Below are 20,413 nucleotides of genomic sequence, written 5' to 3' on the forward strand. Positions count from 1 at the left end.
TAGTCCCGCCAGAGGGTTTCAGCCCGAAACGTCGACAGTACTTTTTCTGATAGATGCTGCCTAGCCTGCTGCATTCCACGAGTATTTTGTGTGTGTTTATTGAATTACCAGCATCTGCAGATTTCCCCGTGTTTGTTTTTTTAGGTTAACTCCCATTGTCATTCTTCCTCAGCCCAGAGATTTGAGGGGCAAAGAACATCTCAGACAGAACTGCAGTCAGCTCGACTTCTTTAGTCTGCAAAATATTCTTCACCCACAGAGTGGTGACTGTTTGGAACCCATCACCACAGGGAGAGGGAGACATGAGAGAGGATTTAAAAGGACTGTCATGGAAAAGAATCACTGGCAGGATACAGCTGGCCTGAGTTGACTCTCTACTGTACACTAGCTGTGTTAGAAATTCACTTAAGTACCAGAGACAGAGTTCAAAACAGAACTGATTTATTTGTCTAGAGATCCAGAATATTAAACTCCAGTCCCATTAAAGGTGAATGTGCAGCAGAAGAAACTCCTCCCGTGCCCAGTGACCAGGGTGCAGAACTGGGTGTGGTGAGCAGCAGCAATAATTGCAGAGTTCAGCACCGACAGTCACTCTAAAAATCTCATTCAGCAACGGTGATGGACAAATATCCAGCATGAAGCTTATTGAAGCTTTCTGCCCAGTGTGAACCCGGTAGTGTGTCACAAGTTTAGATTACTGAGTGAATCCATTCCCACATTCACAGCAGGTGAACAGCCTCTCCCCAGTGTGAACTCAATGATGCACATTTGATGGAGATGGCTGAGTGAATCTCTTCCCAATGTCTGAGCAGGTGAACGGCATCTACCCAGTGTGAACTCGTTGGTGACTATGTAGGTGGGATGACTGAGTGAATCCCTTCCCACAGTCTGAGCAGGTGAACGGCTTCTCCCCAGTGTGAACTCGCTGATGTTTCAGTAGGCTAGCTGCCTGAATGAATCCCTTCCCACAGTCTGGGCAGGTGAAAGGCTTCTCCCCAGTGTGAAGTCGCTGGTGAATCTGTAGGTTGGATGATTGAGTGAATCCCTTCCCACATTCTGGGCAGGTGAATGGCCTCTCCCCAGTGTGAACTCGCTGATGTACCTTCAGTTGAGATGAGCAAGTGAATCCCTTCCCACAGTCTGAGCAGGTGAACGGCCTCTCCCCAGTGTGAACTCGCTGGTGAGCCAGCAGATCAGATGACTGAGTGAATTCTTTCCCACATTTTGAGCAGGTGAATGGCTTCTCCCCAGTGTGAACTTGTTGGTGACTCTGTAGATTGGATAACTGAGTGAATCTCTTCCCAATGTCTGAGCAGGTGAACGGCATCTACCCAGTGTGAACTCGTTGGTGACTATGTAGGTGGGATGACTGAGTGAATCCCTTCCCACAGTCTGAGCAGGTGAACGGCTTCTCCCCAGTGTGAACTCGCTGATGTTTCAGTAGGCTAGCTGCCTGAATGAATCCCTTCCCACAGTCTGGGCAGGTGAAAGGCTTCACCCCAGTGTGAAGTCGCTGATGAATCTGTAGGTTGGATGATTGAGTGAATCCCTTCCCACATTCTGGGCAGGTGAATGGCCTCTCCCCAGTGTGAACTCGCTGATGTACCTTCAGTTGAGATGAGCAAGTGAATCCCTTCCCACAGTCTGAGCAGGTGAACGGCCTCTCCCCAGTGTGAACTCGCTGGTGAGCCAGCAGATCAGATGACTGAGTGAATTCTTTCCCACATTTTGAGCAGGTGAATGGCTTCTCCCCAGTGTGAACTTGTTGGTGACTCTGTAGATTGGATAACTGAGAGAATCCCTTTCCACAGTCTGAACAGGTGAATGGCTTCTCCCCTGTGTGAACACGTTGGTGACTCTGTAGGTGGGATGACTGAGTGAATCCCTTCCCACAGTCTGAGCAGGTGAACGGCCTCTCCCCAGTGTGAACTCGCTGGTGTTTCAGTAGGCTGGCTGCCTGAATGAATCCCTTCCCACAGTCTAGGCAGTTGAACGGCTTCTCCCCAGTGTGAACTCGCTGGTGAATCTGTAGATTGGATGATTGAGTGAATCCCTTCCCACAGTCCGAGCAGGTGAATGGCCTCTCTCCAGTGTGAACTCGCTGATGTACCTTCAGTTGAGATGAGCAAGTGAATCCCTTCCCACAGTCCGAGCAGGTGAATGGCCTCTCCCCAGTGTGAACTCGCTGGTGAGCCATTAGGTCAGCTGACAGAGTGAATCCTTCCCCACAAATTCAGCAGATGACCAGCCTCTGCCCAATGTGAACTGACTGGTGTTCCACAGGTGGGAAGATCGACTCAATCCCTTCTCTCACACAGAACAGGTGAATGGCCTTGTCCAGTATGAACTTGCTGATGTATCTTCAGTTGAGATGACCAACTGAATCCATTCCCATTGTCTGAGCAGGTGAACGGCCTTTCCCTGTGTAAAATTACGGGCGTGCTAGTCGGTCAGATGACAGAGTGAATACCTCCCCACAGTCTGAGCAGGAAGGATGATTGATTGAATCCCTTGCTCCAATTCTTAAATATCTGGACAGAGACAGCAAAACTGGTGTGTTGTGGTTGAGATTCACGTAGTCAAATTCCTTGTCATTTTTAACCTGTAAAAAGATTTACAAAATCCATCAATGGGTGAAAGACAGCATGTCAGATGAGATCACTTTAGTTGCCAAGGTGTGATCTGGCATCACACAGTTACAGTGAAGTTCAACCCAAGTTGGAGAGAAAAATCATCTTCTAACTGGGCACTGTGCTGGTATCTGGATTGACCATCAAATTCTCTGATGCTCTTCCTGTCTCTATGAGAATGGGGCATTTCTGCCGTCTCCCATCCGTGACTTGGCTCAGTCTGACTCTCCCCATTGCTATTATTCCCTGCTCCAGCTAAGCTGCATGGGTGCCTGGCCCCACAGTAACTGAAACACTCTCATGCAAATACCCTTTGTTGACATGCAGCTGGGGATTTTCTTTTATGTACTGTTAATTTAAAGCGCCACAGTTTCAATGCAATGTAAATATCTCCTGACATGGATGGTGGCATAGTGGCGTCAGTGCCTGACTTCGGGACGAAAGGTCCTGAGTTCGAACCCAGCCGGCTCTCCTGCACGCTTTCCATCCGTGCTGGGTTACGAGCTGGTGATCTCTTTGGAAACTCACCCGGCAGAAGGCAATGCCTCGTACGCAGTTCCCCACGACGAGAGAGGCGTGGAAATCGTATCACCAGAGAAACTTTCCTTAAATGTCTCCTACTCAGATGTATGGTTGGTCTGCACAGCTGTTAAACGGAATTCGAGTGAATGTTAGTATTATTCCTGTCACAGTCATGGAAAAGTACAACACTGAAACAGGCCCTTTGGACCATCTAGTTTGTGTTGAACTATTTAAACTGTCCACTCCCGTACACCTACCATCCAGGTACCTATACAAACCTCTTACATGTTGAAATTGAGCTCGCATGCACCACTTGGGCTGTCTGCTCATTCCAAACCCGGATGACCGTCTGTGTGAACAGACAGACATACTTTATTGATCCCGAGGGAAATTGGGTTTCATTACAGTCGCACCAACCAAGAATAGGTAGAAATATAGCATATAAAAATGTATATTTTGCATAAATAATTAAATAATAAGCAAATTCTGCCAAGTGGAAATTAGTCCAGGACTAGCCTATTGGCTCAGTGTTTCTGACACTCCGAGGGAGGAGTTGTAAAGTTTGATGGCCACAGGCAGGAATGACTTCCAATGACGCTCAGTGTTGCATCTCGGTGGAATGAGTCTCTGGCTGAATGTACTCCTGTGCCTAACCAGTACATTATGGAGTGGATGGGAGACATTGTCCAAGATGGCATGTAACTTGGCCAGCATCCTCTTTTGAGATACCATCATCAGAGAGTCCAGTTCCACCCGCACAACGTCACTGGCCTTACGAATGAGTTTGTTGATTCTGTTGGTGTCTGCTACCCTCAGCCTGCTGCCCCAGCACACAGTTTCCCCTCATGTTCCCCTTAGCGTTTCACCTTTCACCCTTAACCCATGGCCTCTGGTTGTAGACCCACCCCATCTCAGTGGTAAAAGCCAGCTTGCATTTACCCCATCTCTCACCCTCATAATTTTGGAACACCTCCATCAAATCTCCCCTCAATCTTCTATATTGGGAGGAATAAAGCCCAGACCTGTTCAGTCTCTCCTTGTAACCCAAGTCCTGCACACCTGACAACATCCTTGTGAATTTCCTCTGAACTCTTTCAACCTCTTTTACAACGTTCATGTAGGTTGGTGACCAAAACTGCACACAATACTCCAAATTAGGCCTCACTAATGCTTTGTACAACGTCAACATAACACCCATCACCTGTACTCAATACTTTGGTTTCTGAAGGCCAATATGCCAAAATCTTTCATTCCGTCCCTATCGAACTGTGACACCACTTTCAGTGAAATACAGACATGTATTCCCAGATCCCTTTCTTCTACAACAACCCTCCATGCCCGACCAGTCACTGTGTAAGACCCATCCTGGTAGGTTCTACCAAAGTGTAACACCTCACACTTGTCTGCATTAACTTCCATTTTCCATTTCTCAAGCCATTTGTCCAGCTGGTCCAGATCGCACTGCAAGCCATGAGTCTTCCTCGCTGTCACTACACCCCAATCTTGGTGTCATCCACAAATTTACTGATCCAGTTAACCACACTATCATCCAGATTACTGATATAGATGACAAACAACAACAGATCCAGCACTGAACCCTGTGGCAACGACGAGTCACAGTCTTCTAGTCAGAGAGACAACCATCTGCTGCCACACACTGGCTTCTCCCAAAGCCAGTGTCTCATCCAATTTACTATCTCATCTTGAATGCTGAGTGACTGAACCTTCTTGACCAACGTCCCATATGAGACATTGTCAAGTGCCTTGCTGAAGTCCATGTAGACAACATCCACTGCCTTGCCTTCATCCACTTTCCTGATAACTTCCTCGAGAGACTCTATAAGATTGGTTAGATATGACCTCCCATGCACAAAGCCATGCTGCCTATCCTTAATCTGTCCACATCTATCCAAATACTTACATATCGTAAAATTTCTTAGTTTACTTTTAGAGCCCTTCTTGAACAGCGGAACAACATTGGCTGTCCTCCAATCCTCCAGTCCCTCACCTGTCACTAGGGATGATTTAAATATCTGTGCTTGTACCCCGACAATTTCTGCACTTGTCTTCCACAGGGTCCCAGGGAACAACCTGTCAGGTCCTGGGGATTGATCAATGGCAATTTGCCTTAAGACAGCAAACACCTCCACCTCTGTAATCTGTACAGGTTCCATGAAGGTGATGTTGCTTTGCCTCACTTCTACAGATGCTGTGTCCATCTCCTGTGTAAATACGGATGCAAAAAAAACCTCCCACACCTGTTTTGTTACCTCATATGGATTACCATTCTGATCTTCCAGAGGATTAATTTTGTTCCTTGCAATCTTTTTGCTTTTAACGTATCTGCAGAATCCCTGAGGATTCTCCTTCATCTTCTCTGCTGGGGCAACCTCATGCCTTCTTTTATTTCTTTCATAAGTGTTCACTTGAATTTCCTGTACCTCACAAGTACCCCATTTGTTCCTATCTGCCTGTACCTGGTATGCACCTTCTATTCATTGATCTGGGAGATGAAAGCCAAATGGATAATAGAGCTGCATCGTGGGAGGTGAGGGTCAGGGTGGTTAAACTAAAGTTGCAGGGGGAATGGGACAGAATGACAGAACAGATAGTGGAGGGGTTGTAGAGACAGATGTTGTTCTGTTCTCAGACAAAGTCAGGAATTAAAAAGTTGAGCATGGTGCAGTGAATATGCTGAGCCCCATCCGTATATGTCAATACAAGGAGCATCACAGGAAAGGCGGATGTGTTCAGGGCATCAATCAACACCTGGAATTATGACACTAGGATCTGGCAACTGTGGACTGGGACAGGCTGCTTTATGGCAAAGGTTTGCTTGGTGAGTGGGAGGCCTTCAAAGCGAAATTCTGGAAGTACAAATAGGGTATGTGCTTGTCAGAATAAAAGGCAAAGATAGAAACTGTAGGGATCCTTGGTTTGCAAGAGATATTGAGACCCTGGTGAAGCACAAAATGGAGTTTCATAACAGGGATAGGCAGGCAGGTTCTTATGAAGTATAAGAAATGCAAGAGAACACATAAGAAATAAATCAGGATGGCTAAAAGAAGGCATGAGGTTGCCCTCGCAGAAAAGATCCTCAGGGATTCTAGAGACAGATTAACAGCAAAAGGATTGCAAGGCACAAAGTTGGTCCTCTGGAAGACCGGGCTGGGAAACAAAACAGATGGGGAAGATCCTAAATGCTTTTTCCATATCTATGTACTCAGGAGTTGGACACAGAGTTGATGAAAGTGTGAGAAAAGTGGCATTAACATCGTGCACCCTGCACAGATTAAGGAAGAGGAGATGTTTGCTCTCCCAAGGCAGGTGTGAGTGGATAAATCTTCAGCGCATGATAAGGTGCTCCCTCGGACGCCAGGGGAAGCAAGTGCAGAAATTGTCTCGGCCCTAGCAGAGATAACTAAATCATCATTAGTGACAGGGGGAGGTACCGGAGGATTGGAGTACAGCAAATGTTGTTTCGCTGCTTAACATAGAACATTGAAGTCTACAACATATTCCAGGCCCTTCAGCCTACAAAGTTGTGCTGACCATGTAACCTACTCTAGAAACTGCCGAGAATTTCCCTAACGCACAGCCCTCTATTTTTCTGAGCTCCATGTACCTATGCAAGAGCCTCTTAAAAGACCCTATTGATTCCGTCTATACCACCGCCACTGGTAGCGCATTGCATGCATCCACTGCTCTCGGTGTGAAAAATTTACCCCTGACATCCCCTTGGTACACATTTCCATTGCACCTTAAAACTGTGCACCCTCGTGTTAGCCATTTCAACCCTGGGAAAGACACCACTGGCTATCCACACGATCAGTACCCTCATCATCTTATACACCTCAAAAAGCTCTAAACATAAACAAGGAAATTATACATTGCTTTGAGAATTTGCTCCAAATATACACAATTATGAGAGTATAGATGGGGTAAATGCAAGCAGCTTTTTCCACTGTTGGGTGGGATGACAATCAGAGGTCATGGGTAAGAGGGGAATGTGAAAATTCAAGGGGAACATGCGAAAAGGCTCTTTACTGAAATGGTCGTGAGAGTGTGGAATGGGATGCCAGCAAAAGTGGTTCATGCCAGATCACTTTCACCATTTGAGAAGTTTGGATGGGTACCTGGATGGTAGGGGTACGGAGGGCCATGATCCCAGTGCAGATCGTTGCATCAGAGAGTTTAATATTTTCAGCAGTCTAGATGGGCGGAATGACCTGTTTCACGGAACTTCATCAAATCCCTATGACAGAGAAGCTGGCCAAACTTCATTGGAAGGGGAAACTGGTAGGAATGACGATGGAGCAGCAATGACTGGAGATTCTGGGAGCAATTTGGGAGGTGCATAGTAGATACATCCCAACGTAGCACTGGAAAGGCAGGAGGACACAACCATGGCTGGAATGAGAAGCCAAAGAGAGGGCAAATAATAGAACAAAAACTACAGGAAAGTTTTTAGAAACCAACAGAAGACAACTAAATAAAAAAATCAGATATGCTCAGGACATTGAATTATGATTTGTAGTTACTGATGAGTCTTGATTGAACCTAACAGTCTGAGGTATTTAGAGGAACAAAATATCCGGGGCCTCAATATCTCTTGAGAACCAAGGTTCCCTGCACCAGTTACCTTTCAACTTTTATTTTGACAGGCATATACAAACTCAACGCCCTCAAAATTTCACTTCTGAAGGCCTCCCGCTTACCAAGTACTCCTTGGCCAGAAAACAGCCTGTCGCAAACCACACTTGTCAGATCCTTTCTGATACCATCAAAATTGACCTTTCTCCAATTTAAATCTCAACCCGTGGTCCAGACTTCTCTTTTTCTATATTTACTTGGAATCTCATGGCATTATGATCGCTAGTTACAAAGTGTTCCCATACACTAATTTCTGTCACTAACCCTGGATCATTTCCTAACAGCTTATTGCACACTTCTACATCGGGAATTCTACGTGCTGATTAAGGACACATTTGTGAAACTCTACACCAGCTAGTCCTTTTACAGTATGGGAGACCCAGTCAATATTTGGAAAGTTAAAATCATTTACTATATCAACATTTGTTTCTTGGCATAGTCTGCAATCTCTCTACAAATTTGTTCCTCTGAATCCCTCAGACTGTTGGGTGCAACCAATAGACAATAGGTGCAGGAGTAGGCCGTTTGGCCCTTTGAGCAAGCACAGCCATTCACTGTCATCATGGCTGATCATCCACAATGATACCCCGTTCCTGCCTTCTCCCCATATCCCTTGAATCCGCTATCTTTAAGAGCTGTATCTAACTCCTTCTTGAAAGCATCCAGAGAATTGGTCTACACTGCCTTCTCAGGCAGAGCATTCCATAGATCCACAACTTTCTGTGTGAAAAAGTTTTCCTCAACTCGGTTCTAAATGGCCTACCCCTTATTCTTAAACTGTGGCCTCTGGTTCTGGACTCCCCCAACATCGCAAATATGTTTCCTGCCTCCAGCGTATCCAATCCCTTAATAATCTTAAATGTTTCAATCAGATCCCCTCTCATCCTTCTAAATTCTCGTGTATACAAGCCCAGTCGCTCCAATCTTTCAGCATATGACAGTCCCGCCATCCCGGGAATCAACCTCGTGAACCTACGCTGCACTCCCTTGATAGCATGAATGTCCTTCCTCAAATTTGGAGACCAAAACTGAAGGCAATACTCCAGATGTGGTCTCACCAGGACCCTGTACAACTGCAGAAGGACCTCTTTGCTCCTATACTCAATTCCCCTTGTTATGAAGGCCAACAGGCCATTAGCTTTCTTCACTGCCTGCTGTACCTGCATGCTTACTTACAGTAACTGATGAACAAGAACACCCAGATCTTGTTGTACTTCACCTTTTCCCAACTTGACATCATTCAGATAGTAATCTGCCTTCCTGTTCTTGCCACCAATGTGGATAACCACATTAAACTGCATCTGCCCACTTACCCAACCTATCCAAGTCAACGTGTATTCTCATAACATCCTCCTCACACTGCCACCCAGCTTTGTGTCATCTGCAAATTTGGTAATGTTACTTTTAATTCCTTCATCTAAATCATTAATGTATATTGTAAATAGCTGTGGCCCCAGCACCGAGCCTTGCGGTATCCCACTGGTCACTGCCTGCCATTTTGAAAAGGACCCGTTAATCCCTACTCTTCGTTTCCTGTCTGCCAACCAATTTTCTATGCATGTTAGTACCCTACTTCCAATATCATGTGCTCTAATTTTGCCCACTAATCTCCTATGTGGGACTTCATCAAAGGCTTTCTGAAAGTCCAGGTACACTACATCCACTGGCTCTCCCTTGTCCATTTTCATAGTTAAATCCTCAAAAAATCCCAGATTACTCAAGCATGATTTCCACTTTGTAAATCCATGCTGACTCGGACCGATCCTGTTACTGCTATCCAAATGGGCCGCTATTTCATCTTTTATAATTGACTCTTCTTCCCCACCACTAATGTCAGGCTAATTGGTCTATAATTCTGTTTTCTCTCTCCCTTCTTTCTTAAAAAGTGGGATAACATTAGCGACCCTCCAATTCTCAGGAACTGATCCTGAATCTATAGAGCATTGGAAAATGATTACCAATACCAGAGCCACCTCCTTAAGTACCCTGGGATGCCGACCATCAGCCCTGAAGATTTACCAGCCTTCAGTGCCATCAGTCTACCCAACTCCATTTCCTGCCCAATATAAATTTCCTTCAGTTCCTCCGTTACCCTAGGACCTCTGGCCACTATTATATCAGGAGATCGTCCGTGTCTTCCCTAGTGAAGACACATATAAAGTACCTGTTCAACTCGTCTGCCATTTCCTTGTTCCCCGCAATAAATTCACCCATTTCTGTCTTCAAGCGCCCAACTTTGGTCTGAACTTTTTCCTCTTCACATACCTAAAGAAGCTTTTACTATCGTCCTTTATATTATCTTCATGCCTCATCTTTTCTCCCCGTATTGCCTTTTTAGTTATCTTCTGTTGCTCTTTAAAAGTTTCCCAATCCTCTGGCTTCTTGCTCATCTTTGCTATGTTATACTTTTTCTCCTTTATTTTTATACCATCTTTGATTTCCCTTGACAGCCACGGTCGCCCCTTACTCCAGTTAGAATCTTTCCTCCTCTTTGAACTGATCCTGCACCTTCTGTATTATTCCCAGAAATACCTGCCATTGTTGTTCCACTGTCATCCCTGCTAGGGTAGACAAGCAAAGATATTTCCTACCATGAGTACCACCCCTCAGGAAGAGGCCAATGTAATATTGCAAGTTGCTGGAATTCCTGTTCCGTTTATGATTGATTGCAACCACAACCACTGTCGATCAGGAAATAGTATCAGAAGATGGAAAACAGCTATCAGACAATCATTCTGTTTGGGTTCAAAGGCAGGGCACATACGTATTCACGTACCCAGCCACTGCAGGTGGAATTCCAGGGGACCCAGTGTGAGGTTTAATTTACAGTCACCACCAGTCGGGGGTGTAATCTAGCAGAGAGTGACCTGCTCCGTCCGTTGGAAGTCGAGATTCTCTGTGCGGACAAGGGTATCACCCTGGAACTAGCGAACAACTGACATCTTCCCCAGTTACCGACCCCCCCTTCCCCCCCCCCCCCCCCCCCCGGTGCTGGGCACTTAATCTGGACTCCACTGCGTTTGAACCCCTTCTGCCAGTGGCCGACACTCATGTGACTCTGTGCTATGACCCTCCGGGGTGCTCAACTGAGGAAAGCCAGTATTATGCACCCCTCGAGGGACAGGAGTTCCCAGTTACGGTGATTGGGGAGGTTAAAGGAAAAGAGGGCAGCACATTACTGCCTGAAGTTCCGGATTTCCTTTGGCAACAGACAGGACTGGTGCTTCCCCATATCATTGTTTCAGTTTGCCCTGGGTTAAAGCCAAGGTGCCCAGAGTTCTATTCAGAAGGTTCAAAGGAACATCTGAACAAGTCTGATGCATTTTGGAAACAAGTCCTGTGGACCGATGAAGTTAAAACAGAGCCTTTTGATGGCAATGAGAAAAGGTATGTTTGGAGAAAAAAGGGTGCAGAATTTCATGAGAAGAACCCCTCTCCAACTGTTAAGCACGGGGATGGATCGATCATGCTTTTGGCTTGTGTTGCAACCAGTGGCACGGGGACACTTACTGGTAGAGGGAAGAACGAATTCAATTAAATACCAACAAATTCTGGAAGCAAACATCACACTGTCTGTAAAAAAAACAGCCGAAGATGAAAAGAGGATGGCTTCTACAACAAGATAATGATCCTAAACATAACTAAAAATCCACAATGCACCACCTCATGAGGTGCAAGCTGAAGGTTTTGCCAAGGCCCTCACAGTCCCCCGACCTAAACATCATCGAGAATCTGTGGATAGACCTCAGAAGAGCAGGGCATGCAAGACGGCTCAAGAATCTCACAGAACTAGAAGCCTTTCGCAAGGAAGAATGGGCGAAAATCCCCCAAACAAGAACTGAAAGTCTCTTAGCTGGCTACAAAATGCATTTACAAGCTGTGATACTTGCCAAAGGGGGTGTTACTAAGTACTGATCATGCAGGGTGCCCAAACGTTTGCTTCAGGCCCTTTGCCTTTTTTGTTATTTTGAAACGGTAAAAGATGGAAATAAAAAAGTTTTCTTGTTTAAAATATTTTAAAAGTGGGTCATCTTAACTTATGCCTTTTGGAAATCAGTTCAACTTTTACTCGTTTAACTATTCACAGTAACAGTAACTTTGACCAGGGGTGCCCAAACTTTTGAATGCCATTGTAATTGAGGAGGACTCTTTTGAATCGGCTGTCTCTGCCCAGAAGGCTGAGCTGTTTGCTCTGACTCCTGCCTGTATCCTAGCAACAGACTAAAGTGCGGACTTTTACACGGACTCCCGTTATGAACTGACTACGGGGCTTTGGGGATTCCTGACTTCCTCTGGCCACCCCATTAGTAATGCTACCTTTGTGAACAACTTATTCACCGCTCTACAGCTACCTCGAGTTTTGACTATTATTAAATGTGCTGCTCATACTGGGGAGTGTGATGAGATGTTCCAGGGTAATGTTAGGGCTGATGCAGCTGCCAAACAAACAGCCTTGAATACCACATGTTTAGTTCCCCTCGGGAACCCAGCAAGCTCCTATTAGACAAAATCTAAGGACGGGTATGCCGGACTTGTGGGAAATACGTAACTAACAGGGGGACGCCCCTGAAGGAAAGCGCAAACTATTGTCCCGAATGGGTTGCCACCTCTAACCTCAGACCAATTTATGGGTGACCCCTGCGTGAAAGGTCTGTGTTCCCTCCGTGTTCTTACCTATTTTGATAGATTATGTACATAATTGTACACACTTGGGCAAGGAGGGGATGGTTAATACATTATTACAAACTTGATTTCCAGAAAGTAGCTGAAAAGCGAGCCAAAGCATGCTTAAACTGTAATAAAAAATCAAATGCTGGAAAGGGGATGCCTTGTGGTTCCGGAACTACCCCCTTGCCTGGTGGACCTTTTTCTTGTTTGCAACTTGATTTTATAGAATTACCTGGAGTCCACTGTTATAGGTATTGCTCAGTGATAGTAGATGGATTTAGCAGATGGATTGAAGCTGTTCCTACAACTATAATTGTTGTGATCATATTGCTAAAAGAAATAACTCCTTGCTATAGACTTCCAGAAATGATCAGCTAGGACAATGGGCCAAAATAAATGAGGAAATCTGTAAACTCCTTGCTATAAAACAGCAGTTCCACTGCACCTGTCATCTGAATGCAGCGACATAGTGGAAGGAGCCAGTTGAAAGGTAAGTTGGCAAAACTTACACAAGAAACTGAAATGATCTGGTTGAAGGTTTTACCCTTAGTCCTATTCCATATGAGAATCATGCCATCAAGTAAGAAATCACCGGCAGAAATTATCTACGGGAAGCCCATGAGAACCCCATGGGGACCCCGACCTTATTTGCCGCTCCTCCCTGAGAGCTTACCTGCAACATTGGATATGCATACCTTGGGGGAGGAGATGGGAAAATACTTATGCAAATTAACTAAATCTCTCCAAAGCTTGCATTCACAGGTACGGCAGGCCTATCGAGAGGACAAAACCCAAACTAAAGGTGACCACTCCACCATCGAGCCTGGAGATTTTGTCCTGCTCAAGAACTGGGATAGTCAGAAGTTGGGACTGAGGTGGAGAGGACTGTACCAAGTGCCACTGACAACACCTCCTGCAGTGATGGTGGAAGGGCAGCTCCGGTGGATACATCGAATGGACTGTAAACACGTTACTGGCAGAACTGATAAGGACTGAATAATGTACTGGTTAATGCTGATTTTAATGACCCTAAGGGAACCTGCCCCTGTCTCAGGAGGCCTCCAGTTTAACACGTTCCTGTCCCTCTACCACACCTACGCCAAGCACGTGGAGCGGGGAGCATGTTGGGTATGTGATGAAATTCCCCAACATGGTCAGACTATGATCCCTATGTCACTGGTGCCCCTGAATACTAGCGCAGTAAATTCAGTTCTGGTGTTTTCTGATAGCCGTAATGGTAGCATTGTCAATTGCACCATATCCAGGTCTGGAAGGTGAGACTGGGGATGGTGTTGCTTTGAGGGTTGGAGTCATGGATCTCCTCCACAAGACCCCTCCAAGCTATGGCCGGGGATAAGAGTTACATCTCCAGCAGTGGCTAGTACTACTTGTTGGTGTAACCAGAATGAGAGTGCACCCTATCAAGTGGGAAGTAGTAACTGTACCAAGAGTCAAACTTATGATACCCCTGGACCACTAAATGGAGCTTATTGGGTTTGTGGAAATGGGGCCTATCCCTGGCTGCCGGGAGAAAGAACAGGGCAGCGGCATGGAACCACACCCCACCAGACGGGTTCTCGAGGGGGGACGAGGGTTGGAGTGGTTGTTGCTACTTGGCCGACCTTGTGCCACACTTGAGGATCCTGGCTCAGCCTCAGGATCACCCCCATTGGAATAGGCAACGAAGGGTTGCCTGATAAATTTGGTGGAATGCTTTGAGAAATAATAAGCAGGGTGGACAAAGGAGAATTGGTAGATATTGTGTACGTGGATTTTCAGATCTTTGACAAGGTGCCACACATGAGGCTCCTTAACGAGCTCTGAGCCTGGTTGGGCGGCGATGAGGAAGGGGCTGATCTCGGGTTTGTGTAAATCGAAGGGCGGTTGCAGTGGGAAAGGGCCGGGACCGAGCCAGGTGGCTGCACTGTCAAGGCCGGGAATGTAGGATCAGTTCGTTGTGGTTCCCCAAGCTGTGAGAGTGGATGTCGGTGACGAGGATCTGTTTATGTGTACGGGTGTGGGGAAAATGGTGGGAATGTTGTGGGGCTACTGACGGGGTGCAGGGAGGTTGGGGATGTGGGTTATCGGACACAGTGTGACCCGGAAGGATGGGTCCGAGGGGAAATTAAGTTGTAAGCAAGGGAGGATCTGGTCCATTGCATCAGACAGCTTTCAGGAAGCAACAAATCTCTCTTTATATTAATTACTGTCTAATCTTGCTGCTACCATTGTGTTTGTCACAGAGCCCAGAGTCTGGGAACAGCTCGATGGTAGGAAGCAGATGGTGATGATGGGAGCAAACATGAGGAAATCTGCAGATGCTGGAAATTCAAACAACACACACAAAATGCTGGTGGAACACAGCAGGCCAGGCAGCATCTATAAGGTGAAGCACTGTCGACGGTTTGGGCCGAGACCCTTCGTCAGGACTAACTGAAAGGAGAGATACTAAGAGATTTGAAAGTAGCAGGGGGAGGGGGAAATGCGAAATGATAGGAGTAGACCGGAGGGGGTGGGATAAAGCTAAGAGCTGGAAAGGTGATTGGCGAAAGTGATACAGAGCTGGAGAAGGGAAAGGATCATGGGACAGGAGGCCTCGGGAGAAAGAAAGGGGGAGGGGGAAGCACCAGAGGTTGACAGTGTTTCTCCTTATAGATGCTGTCTGGCCTGCTGTGTTCCACCAGCATTTTGTGTGTGTTGGTGATGATGGGAGGCTGTTTATTGGAGTCAAGGCCCGTGCCTCCTGGAGCTCCCCAGGGTGACACCCATTGCTACTTGTCATCTATGTCAACAATCTGGTTGAGAATGTACAGGGTACGGGTAGTGAGTTTGCAGCAAGTAATTGCAAACAATTACCTCCTTTTGCAAGATAGTAAATATAAACACCCCTCTTTCCCTCTCTACACTCAGAACCGACCAAAAGCTACTTCAGAAGATGCAAGCTCTTCAAATGAGCAAACACTGAGGGAATGTGTGTGAGTTTAAAGAGCTGGGATACTGACAGCACATTACCAGACCTGGAGTGATTGCAACTGGGTCTGATAGAGGCATAACTGGTATTTCTGGTCACATTCAGTCTCACTCCAACTATTCCCTACCTTCCTTTTACAGTTATGTGATGTCTAAAGGACCAGTATTCGAGTAAATGAGACTCACCAAACTTTCTCCTGACTGAATCACTGGAAACCCTGAGTCAGAAGGGTTCTCTCCAGTTGATGCTCTCAGTCCTCGGGCTGGTTCACTTGCTGCTGTTCCCTCATCTTCAGTCGTGGTTTGCTTCCAGTTGTGGGTTTTTCTTCCAATAAATCTCTCACCGCAGGTCTAACTTTAACATAAATGATAATGAAGCACATTAACAATACAAAGGAGAACAAAATATTTCTACTCACTGAAATCTAAACAGTGAAGACAAATATAACGACCTCAGTGAACAAATCTGTAATTGTCCCTGACACGTCACAAAACCTGATATGGGATAGGAAGGAGTCATCGTTCAGTCATGGTCAGATATAAGATGTAGGAACATAATTAGGTGATTCGATCCATCGAGTCTGCTCCACCACTCAACCATGGCTGAGATTTATTCCAACACCATATTCCTGCCTTCCTCCTGTAACCCTGAAGCTACTTAGCAATCATGAATATAATAATCTCTGTCATAAATATACCCAAATGACAGCCTCAACCATCCTCTGTGGCAACAAATTCCACAGATCAGACATCTTTTGGCTGAAGAAATTTTTCTCATCTCAGTTTTAAAGGGAAGCATCTTTATTCTGAGCCTGTGCTGTCAGATCACAGACTCTCCGTCTGATGGAAACATCCTCTCCATGTCCACTGTATCCAGGCTTTTCAGCATTCGGTAGGGTTACTTAACCACCCCGTCCCCTTTCACCCCCATCTGAACTCCATTGAGCACAACCCCAGAACCATCAAATGCTCCTCATACATAAAGCCGATCATTCCTGAGATTATTCACGTGAATCTCATTAGCAACAACTGCACTGAACACATTCCCAAGTACAACAGACAATCAGGAAATTTAAACCATTCCAGAGTGAATGGAATAAAAAGAAACCGGATTCACCCGAATCGCTCAACAGGTAAGGAACTGCTGTGGGGAGAGAAACAAATTTAACGATTCAGGTTCACAATCATTTGTCAGAATGGATTCAGAATTTTTCATTTTAGTGCAGATCTCCAGCAACCTGAGTTTCTGTTTGATCTCCACTGTCTAACAGACAAGTGACAGCGAGGAGGAATTTCCAAACACAGTTCAAACACTGAACCCCCCCAGGTCTATTTCTACTGGTTCAAACACAGAACAGGATGGAATACAAACTCATTCTCTCCTCAGATTAGCAGCAACGCTTCCAAAGGAACTCCAGAAAAAAAAACAGTTGATCCCAGACCAGAAATACTCACTCAACACCTCGTAAACCTGGGCAGCTTGATCCCCGGGTCCATGTTACTTGGATCTAAACAGGGGTGCAGTGCTGCCGGAGCTCACCGGAGCACCACTGTAAAAAAATCAAAATAAACAAGCGGGGAATTTAACAGCGGCTGCATATTAAATTGAGGGAATTTTACGGAAGTGGGGGTTGGGGATTGGGGTTGGTGGATGGGGGGGGAATACCACTAATAACATTAGGATAGGATATTTGATCGTTTTTGGTGAAATCCTGCAGCTGTGACTGTGGTGGTCCGTGGATTACTCGCTAATGCAAAAGTAAATTTTTTCTCACTAACAATCCTATGGCTTCGAAGCAAACGACGTTACTTCACTTGCTTGGTAATTATATTTTATGATAATTAGTGAATGCAACCGTGCAATACTTTGTCATATTATTAAATTAAGTGTTATATGTTTTTTCTTTTCTTTTTTTTATTAGTTTTTTTATACATTTTACAAATTAAAAAACCCCAAATCACAATGAGGAACATTAATATAGTGCAAAATTAAGCATACAATGACAATATGTTACAAAGAAAGAGAATTTTTTAAAAAGCACCTAAATTGAAGACAAGTAAACTTAGTATCCTCCCCAAGCCCCACAACACAAAAAAAAACTCCAGACCAACCACAACACAATATAGAGAATATAAATCAGGACAATCAAACTCCCAGACTGTGAATACACTTAGCAACAGAGGATAATAATGCCTACTACCAGAAAAAAAAGGGAGCTGAAAGCAAGGGACCGAAAAAGAAAAAAAACCCTAGTCAAGAGGAAGGTTATGAAAGTACTCGATAAAAGGTCCCCAGACCTTATGGAACTTTAGATCCGAATTAAGAACTGAATAGTGAATTTTTTCGAGGTCCAAGCAGGCCATAATGTCGTTAAGCCATTGAGCATGAGTGGGCGGGGCAACATCTCTCCATCTAAGGAGGATCAAGCGTCTAGCCAGGAGAGAGGCAAAGGATAATATTCGGCATTTGGTCGGACTCAGACGTAAATCTGTCTCGCCCCAGAAACCGAACAAAGCAATTAAGGGGTTTGGTTCTTGGTGCTGATTCAGAATATATGATAACGTAGTGAAGACATCTTTCCAAAATTTCTCCAAGCTAGGACAGAACCAGGAACATATGAATGAGAGAGGCCTCGCCCCTCTTGCATTTATCACAGAGCGGACTAATGTTAGGGTAGAATCGAGATAGTTTAGATTTAGACATATGGGCTCTATGAACAATCTTAAACTGTAAAAGGCAATGGCGAGCATAAAGAGAGGTTGAGTTAACCGATTTGAGAATCGAGTCCCAGCTCTCATCAGATAAGGAGGTATTTAAATCCTGCTCCCAGGTCATTTTAATTTTATCCACAGGGGCCCATCGTAAGGCTGCTAATTTATCTCGAATGATTGATATTAAACCTTTACCTAGTGGATTAATGGAAAGAAATAAGTCCATAGCATTTTTCGCAGGCATTTCAGGAAAGTTAGGAATTAAAGGAGCAATAAAGCGTCTAATTTGGAGATATCTAAAAAAATGAACATTGGGCAGATTGAACTTAACAGAGAGCTGCTTAAAAGAAGCGAAGTGATTATTAATGAAAAGATCTTCAAAATGTCTAATGCCCTTCCTATACCAAACATGGAATGCTGAATCGTACGTAGTAGGTAAAAAAAAAGGTGATTATGTACGACAGGGCTGGAAACAGAAAAACCATGGAAACCATAGCATTTCCTAAACTGAGCCCATATACGCAAAGTGTGTCTAACAAGAGGATTAGCTATTAATCTGGACAGACTACTGGGGAGTGCAGAGCCAAGAAGTGCAGAGACAGATAATTCTTTAGTGGAGCTGAACTCCATTGCCACCCAATTAGGGCAAAGTGTTAAGATTTATTGTACCAGTTATATACTGAAATGCAGAGATTGGCAAGAATCTTGTTAATGTCTTAACTATCACCGTATTTCTGTGGAGCTCTGGAATTCATGTATATTTCTTTCATATTTGTTTAGTATTTGACATTATAAAAAGCCCTATTCATATATATATATACACACACATACACCCAATTTGTGTACGTGCTCATCACATGAATGGGGGAAGGAAGTCAAGGAAGTTGCCCAGCACATGAAAGGAGCAGGTACACAAATTAGGTGTGACACACGAGGGATGATTGATAAAATCGTGGCCTAAGGTGGACAGTCGATTTCAGAAAAACTAGCCATTTTCCATTATCTGAAACAGAAATACCGCAAGAGTTTTAATTTCAAAATTTCTGCATAATCACTCAAAGAGTTGAACTGCAAGTTTATGTACCGAGAGCAGTATAACTTTAGGCCTTCTAACATAGGCCACTAACTTATCAATCACCGCTCGTACAGCTCCGGCAGCTAAAAGATTGGCATTGCACCCCTGCTCCAGCCGTCCGGCAGAGCTCGGGCCCGGCTCTTTCCTAATGCAACCGGCCCCCAATTTACAGAAATCCGCCGAGATCAGACCCCACTCACCCCCACTCCAGTCGAAGAACCCCCCAACAGCTGCATTGGCACTGCGCATGCGTTTAACGGGAGGTTTTTCCGCAGCACCACCGGTGGCCGGAGGTCTGCACATCGTCGCCAGTGGCCGGAGGTCCATACAGCGACACCAGCGGCCGGAGGTCTACACATCGCCACTAGTGGCCCGCGGTCACTGCAGCGCCTCCTGTGATCGGAGGGGCAAATCACAAACGCGGCAAAGTCTGCAGATAATACACACAAAATGCTGGTGGGACACAGCAGGCCAGGCAGCATCTATAAGGAGAAGCACTGTCCTTATAGATGCTGCCTGGCCTGCTGTGTCCCACCAGCATTTTGTGTGTGTTGTTTGGATTTCCTGCATCTGCAGATTTCCTCGTGGTTGCTCTTTAAAGTCTGCAGATGCAGGAAATCCAGAGCAACACAAACAAAATGCTGGCGGAACTCAGCAGATCCCGCAAGCATCTATCGAAAAGAGTCAACAGTCGTGAGACGTCAGAGAGGAAAAGAGGGAGTGGGAGGGAAGATTTGTTCACTGGAAGGAGAAATCGATATTCATGCCATCAGGTTATGGGGGGGGGGGGGCGCTACCCAGACGGAATATAAGGTGCAGATCCTGGACCTTGAGGGTGGCCTTAACTTGGCACAAGAGGAGGGGATGGGTTGTCACGTCGGATCGGGAATGGGAATCGGAATGAAAATGTTTGGACACCGGGAAGTCCCGCTGGGAGCGGATAGTTCAAAGGTCAGTTTATTAACAAAGCAGGTATCCATAAACAACTCTTGCGTTTTTTTTCCAGAGAACCACAAAACAAAGAAAGAGCATGAAAGTCGTTCAGAGAGAAAAATCAAATTCCCACCCCACCCCCCGCATCAAAAAGAACGGCATCCCGATCATCGACCCCCAAAACCCACCCCCAAGCACAAAAGGGAACAATAACATCGATCCGCCCCCCCAAAAAATACAACCCTACCCC

The 20,413-nt window shown here is 45.4% G+C and overlaps 1 pseudogene; it reads right to left on the reverse strand.

Annotated features, from left to right (window-relative positions):
- Positions 1-434: 434 nt before the first annotated feature.
- Positions 435-19,474, reverse strand: LOC140720988 (uncharacterized; annotated as a pseudogene).
- Between the last annotated feature and the right edge of the window lie 939 nt (positions 19,475-20,413).

This window comes from Hemitrygon akajei, unplaced genomic scaffold (genome assembly GCF_048418815.1).
Source record: "Hemitrygon akajei unplaced genomic scaffold, sHemAka1.3 Scf000049, whole genome shotgun sequence".
In the NCBI taxonomy this organism is placed as follows: domain Eukaryota; kingdom Metazoa; phylum Chordata; class Chondrichthyes; order Myliobatiformes; family Dasyatidae; genus Hemitrygon; species Hemitrygon akajei.